General features: G+C 46.9%; 1 protein-coding gene across 1 annotated transcript in view; it reads left to right on the top strand.

Moving 5' to 3' along the window:
• Positions 1 to 426: 426 nt before the first annotated feature.
• Positions 427 to 5,693, top strand: part of CDC42 (cell division cycle 42) — a 53,966-nt gene continuing 48,699 nt past the window's right edge. Inside the window, exon 1 of the mRNA XM_004705126.3 lies at positions 427 to 465. The gene's annotated coding sequence lies outside the window, so the exon portion shown is untranslated. The remainder of the gene's footprint in view (positions 466 to 5,693) is intronic.

The raw sequence follows: 5,693 nt of genomic DNA, 5'->3' as shown, positions 1-5,693 counted from the left end.
GCAGCTCTCACGCCACAGCCCACTGAATAGTCAGAAGGCCGCCCACTTGCTGTTTTATTTCGGGCAAGCCCCCGCTCGTCTCTAAAAGCCTCCGTCTTTTCTGAAAAATAGGGACGATGATATCTTGCTTCCCAGGGTTACAAGGATCAAAGGAAATTTAATTGAAGTGCTTTGCAACCTAGTGTTTCTAATATTACGATAACCACAAAGCTCGGAAAGAGAGGCGCGGGACAGAATCCTGACAGCGTCGGTTTGCGCGTGCGCGCTGGCCCGGCTCCGCCGAGGCGGGGGAAAGCATTGAGGCTCCGCCTGGAACCGTCCCAGCTTTTCTTCCCCTCCCCTTCTCTCCTACTTCCGCGGGCACCCAACCGTGCGTGGCTGCGTGCTGACGTCAGGTGCGTGCCCCTGTCCGGCAGTCGAGGAGACCCTGCGCAGTGCTGCCAACGCCCCGGCGGAGAAGCTGAGGTGAGTACGGGGCCCGAGGCTCCCCGCGGGAGAGTGAGTCCCCTGTCGTCCTGTCCCCTCCACGCCTCCCCTAGCTGTTCCTAGTCCTCGGGGACACTCGGTCTCGGGGATCCCGGGACGCCGGGGGTCGCGGGACCCGGGGCAGTGCCTGGCTCGTGTTGAGCCCCTGGGCGAGCGCGCGTCCGGCTTCTGGAGGGGAACTCGGGGAGGAAGTCGGGGCAGGGACGGTGCGCTGCGCGGGCGCTGTGAAGCGCGGCGCCGGGGGCTCGGGGTGCTGGCCCGAGGGCGCGGACCCGAGGGCGCAGGCGGGGCCGGGCTGTCACCGGGCAGCGGCGGAAGGAAGGGGTCACACCCATCCCGGCCGCCCGGGGCTCCCCTCCCCCTCCCCGGCCGGCACCGTGGCTCCCGAGGGCGGCCTGCCTTGGGCCCCGGGCCGCGCAGCCGCTGGCGGGCGCCAGAGGTGAAGGTGACGGTCGCTGGGGCTCGGAGGCCGGGAGCTGCCCACCGCGCCCCGGCCCCGACTTCCTGCTTCGCCGGCCTCGGCCGCGGACATTTTGCGGCGGGCGGGGGGAGGGGGCCGACTTTCGCGGCGCGGGGCCTCGGCCGCCGGGGAGGTGGCGGCCGGCCTGCGGCGGGGCCCGGGCGTGCCTGCGCCGCCTTTCCCGCCGCAGCCGCCCGGCGCGGGGTGGGCCTGAGCTGCCTTTCTCCAGGCTCCGGTCCCCTGCCCCGGCTGGATCGCCAGCGATTTCCTTCCGCCGCTCCAACCTCTCACAGTCCGTCGCCCCGCGAATTGAGCCGGAGCTTCCCCTTGGCCCAGTTACCTAACCCCCTCCCGAAGCTGCCGCCCGGCCGCTTGCTTCTTTCCTCCTCCTCAGGGGAAATTTTCTTTGTTCATTTGTTTTTTCCCTCCCCTTTAAATCCTAGAGAAAATGCGGTGTGGAAGATTACGTCATCGCAATATTCGGGGTGCGAGTTTTAACTCCTACAAGTCAGGGGCTCTAGACTCAGACAGCTTTAGGCTGTCACCCTGCCAGTCACCTGCCCACTTCCCAGCGCATCATGTTTAAAGATGTTTTGTGTTGTGTTCAAATCCTGTTGCTTGGATTCGTGGCTACCTCACATGCGAAGGCTTGAAATCCCAGGATTAAAGTGTGATCGAAAATAAAGCTTCCGACAACACCCTCCTGTAGTCAGTCCCTTGCAAAGGCTCCGACTTTAAAGATCCCCTGGAATGCGCTTGAATGAAACCAATGTAACTTGTGATTGCATTTGTTTGGCCTCAAAATGACTTTCCCGGACGGATTGAGACTTCCCATATGCCTATTTACTTGACATAAACTACCTACCTAAATTAGCCCACTGGCTCTTTCTTGTGGCCAGGGTGTGGTGGTCAGACTTGTTTCTTAGGCCTACAAGTTTTTCAGTTTCAAACTAGCTTGGGATTTTGAACAGGAAAAGCAAATGAGTGTTAGATTTTGGGGATCACAATTTTTGTTCCCAAGACTGCCGGGTCCATTCTAAGTTTGATACCCTTCCTTGCACAGAGTCCAGTAGCGTGAAAAAGTGTTAGCATTGTAAAGCAAATGAAATCCAATTGTGTAATGCATTGTTCCGAGGGTAGTTCATGTTGGAACGAGTGCTTCTCCATTGTTTCTCATTTGTATGGAGAGAACAGATTGCTTGTTGAGCAGCACTTTAAAGAAGTGGTCGTTTAAATGAGCTTTCTCTAGTTCCTGGGTGTTACAGAAAGGTATGGACCTTCTGAAATAACACTTGTTTGCCTTAAAGTGGTATCTTGTTTTAAGAGAATGAAAATGAAGCACTTGCCTGCTGCCTTATTTCTTGAGGCTTCTGTATGTAAGAGGTCTTTATCAAGTGTTAATTCACATTCCTTTTTGAAATATAGCAGAATATTCTGAATTTTCAGACAGACAAAGATTGGCATTTAATGGGGTATTGAAAGTGCGCTCTTTCTAGTAATTTCTAAAGACATCACACGTTTAACCCTAAGATGTTTTCATAAAATAACCAACCCTTCTGCTCAGTGAAGAAATCCCCCCCCCCCTTCAATCTAAGGGAGTGCCAGTGGGCTTCAAAAAGGTTGAGGATAAAAAAAATTCTATTTTAATTCCATGTACAGACTTTTTGAAGTCGTCCCTATCGTCTACAGCTGAAAGTAGTTAGGGAACTTAACTACCAGTGAGATCCTTAAAATCTATCCAGACCAAATCTAGGAGTTTTTTGTAACTTAAGGATTTGTTTTTGTTAGGATACATTCCCACTTAAATTTTTTAAAAAAATTGTTTTAGGTGAAAGCTTTCATAGAAAGCAGGTTCCTACTTAACAAGTTTTCTATAAATTGCTCCATGATACTGGTTACATATTTTACAAGTGTCACCATTCATGCTTTCCATTTTGTTTGTTCTGTTTCCCATGATTTAGCTTCCCTGTCCCTCCTTAGCACCTCATCGTCATTTTAGGGTAAATGTTGACTGTCTGAACTCATATAGTTGATTACTTAGATAAGTATTTATTTTATAAATCTTACCTGGATGAAAGATGGCCATCATGAATAGTTTTACTTACAAATTTAAGGGTGTCTTAGGGTGATAGTCTTGGAGGTTTCTTTCGTCTATTGGTCCAGTTAAGTCTGACCTTTTTGAGGAATTTGAGATTTGTTCTACATTTTTTCCCTTTCTAACCAGGACCTTCTGTTGTGTCCTGGTCAGAGTGGTTGGTAATTAGGCATCTTCTAGTTCTTCTGGTCTCAGGCTGCATGAGGCTAGCTGGTTCCTGTTGGTTGTTAGTCCTGTGGTTTAGTTTCTTTGAGTCTTTGGTTCCCTTCAGTCTCTATTCTTTCAGACAGCGAGAGGTCAGTAGTATCTGAGTCCACCCATGCTTTTATGGACTATTGGGAAAGCATTTCTTGTTATTTTTAGAATATATCAATAACATATTTTGACCTAAGCTCTCAAATTTGGAAAACTTAATATTTAATATGCATTTCTGGGGAATATTATTGATAGGCATTCTTAGGGAGTAAAAGGTAAAATTTGTATTTCTATATACATTTTTTTTTTTTTGAGAGTGATGAAGAGCGAGCATCTAATGAGTACTTTGGAGCTTTTCAGGGGAGATAGAGTAGTACTGTTTTAACGTGTTTCCCATATGTAGATTTGTGATGGTGCAGGCTTAGCGTTGGCCTGCTAACAACAAGGTTTGTGGTTCAAACCTACTAGCAGCTGTCTGGGAGACTGGTGAAGCTGTCTATTGTAGTAAAGATTTATAGTCTTGGAAACCCCAAAGTGTACTCTCTGCTACACATTTGCTGGGAGTCGGCATTGACTGGACAACAGTGGACAATATCCTATTTTTAAAGGGCTGTCTCCTAGGCTTTTGTGATTATGCCTTCTTCAGGTTACTCAGTATGTTTTTTGCCTCTCCTATTATATAAGCTCTGTTAGGGCAGGGCTTTGGCCTGGTATGGTTATTCCTCTAGTTTTAGCACCTAATGCCAAACACTTAAGTTTCAAGAATTCTTTGTCAAATAGATCAGTTTGACATTGTCTTATGGTTAACATCTTCTCTAAGCCGCTGTACTGTGTTTTCTGACTGCTTTTGTGCTGATCAGCTATATCCATATTTGGGTTCATTGAAGTCAGATTACTAATCTAACCTTGTTTAACTTTATCCATGTGTTTAGTCCATTCGCTCGTCAGATTACTAATCTAGCCTTGTTTAACTTTATCCATCTGTTTAGTCCAATCGCTTCTATGGTTTCATTATCTGAACAATTTACCATCCCTTAGAAAATCTTTTTTGATGTCCCAAGTTCCTTATTCTCCTAGCAGTTACTCAGCTGTAATGTTGGTTTCTCTGGCTTCCTCAATTTCATTTGTTCGCAAATAGCAGCTTATTTTTGCCACTTTTCCCCCTCTGCAGTGTCAGATTCCTCGTCATGTTGTGCTTTATCCTTTACCAGTTTCTACTTTTAGTTACTCACCCCTTCAGTCCAAAATATTTTTGCTAGAGTCATTTTCACTGCTTGTCATTTCAGCTCTATCTGCCAGGGCTGCTGTTATAAATCCTGGGTATCACTTGTCATCCTTGGGATGATGATTCTCAAAAGACTTAGTCCTTGAAGTGTTTGTCCACCAAAAGGATGTATCTCCTTTCAGTTTTAGAAAAAATATGTTGTTTATTTGACTTCAGGTATTTGGCATTAGCTATTAAGCTAAAGTCCAGAATAGTTTTTAAATGTAACAAGAAAACCCATGTGCTTTCAAGCCATGATAGTTAACAGACCAACATTTCTAGGTGTGTGTAACCTGAAGAGAACCTCAGTGACTAGGTGGTGGTCTTTGTTCACTTTCATGCTTGCTTTCTCTTCTGCAACCTCACCCTAACCCTAACCCTAACCCTAACCCTCTGCCCTAGAGTCAGTTCCAGCTCTCAGCAGCTCCATACAGGGTTTCCAAAGGCATCTTCTTGACAGCAATCAGCCTAATTTTTTTCCTTCTGTGGAGGGGCTGATGAGTTCAATGCTTACCCAACAGCGCCACCAGGGCCCTTTGTTGTCTTCTCTAAAGTAAACTATTTACTTCCTTTTGCTATTTTAATTTTGCCATAGTGTTCTTGAGAGATGTACTGATAATGTAGTGCTTAAAGTATAGACTCGGGGACCATATTAAAAACCAAAAACCAAACTGTCATCAAATCAGTTCTGACTCAGAACAACTCTGTAGGATAGAGCAGAAGTGCCCCCAAAACTTTCCAAGGTGCTTCCCTAAGCAGACTACCTATCTTCTGCTGTGGAGCAGCTAGTGGGTTTGTTGCTGATCTTTCTGTTAGCAGCTGCACTGCTTAGCCATTGTACTACCCAGGCTGGGAACCAAATTGCCTGCATTCAGATCCAGGCTTTGCAGTTTATTATCTATGTGATCATGGACATTTAGGTATGCCTTTGTAATTTAGTCAAACATGGAGAAAGACGGGGCTTGCTCCTCCTCCAGAGGTACAGTCTTGGAAACTCACAGGCCAGTTGTACCTTGTCCTGTAGGGTTGCGTTGAGCCGGCATCAACTCGATGGCAGTGAGTTTGGGGTCTTTTGTAAAACAGCTAAATGGTCCCTACTTCACAGTTTTAGGAAGATCAAGTAAGTTAATATATTCAAAGCCTTCAAAATGTTCATGAAAAATTCCATAATCTTTTAGTTCCATTCCCCCCCC

Source organism: Echinops telfairi, unplaced genomic scaffold (genome assembly GCF_000313985.2).
Source record: "Echinops telfairi isolate 266 unplaced genomic scaffold, ASM31398v2 ScPeMD7_7457;HRSCAF=8495, whole genome shotgun sequence".
Lineage (NCBI taxonomy): Eukaryota > Metazoa > Chordata > Mammalia > Afrosoricida > Tenrecidae > Echinops > Echinops telfairi.
This window is presented reverse-complemented; position numbering and strand designations above follow the sequence as displayed.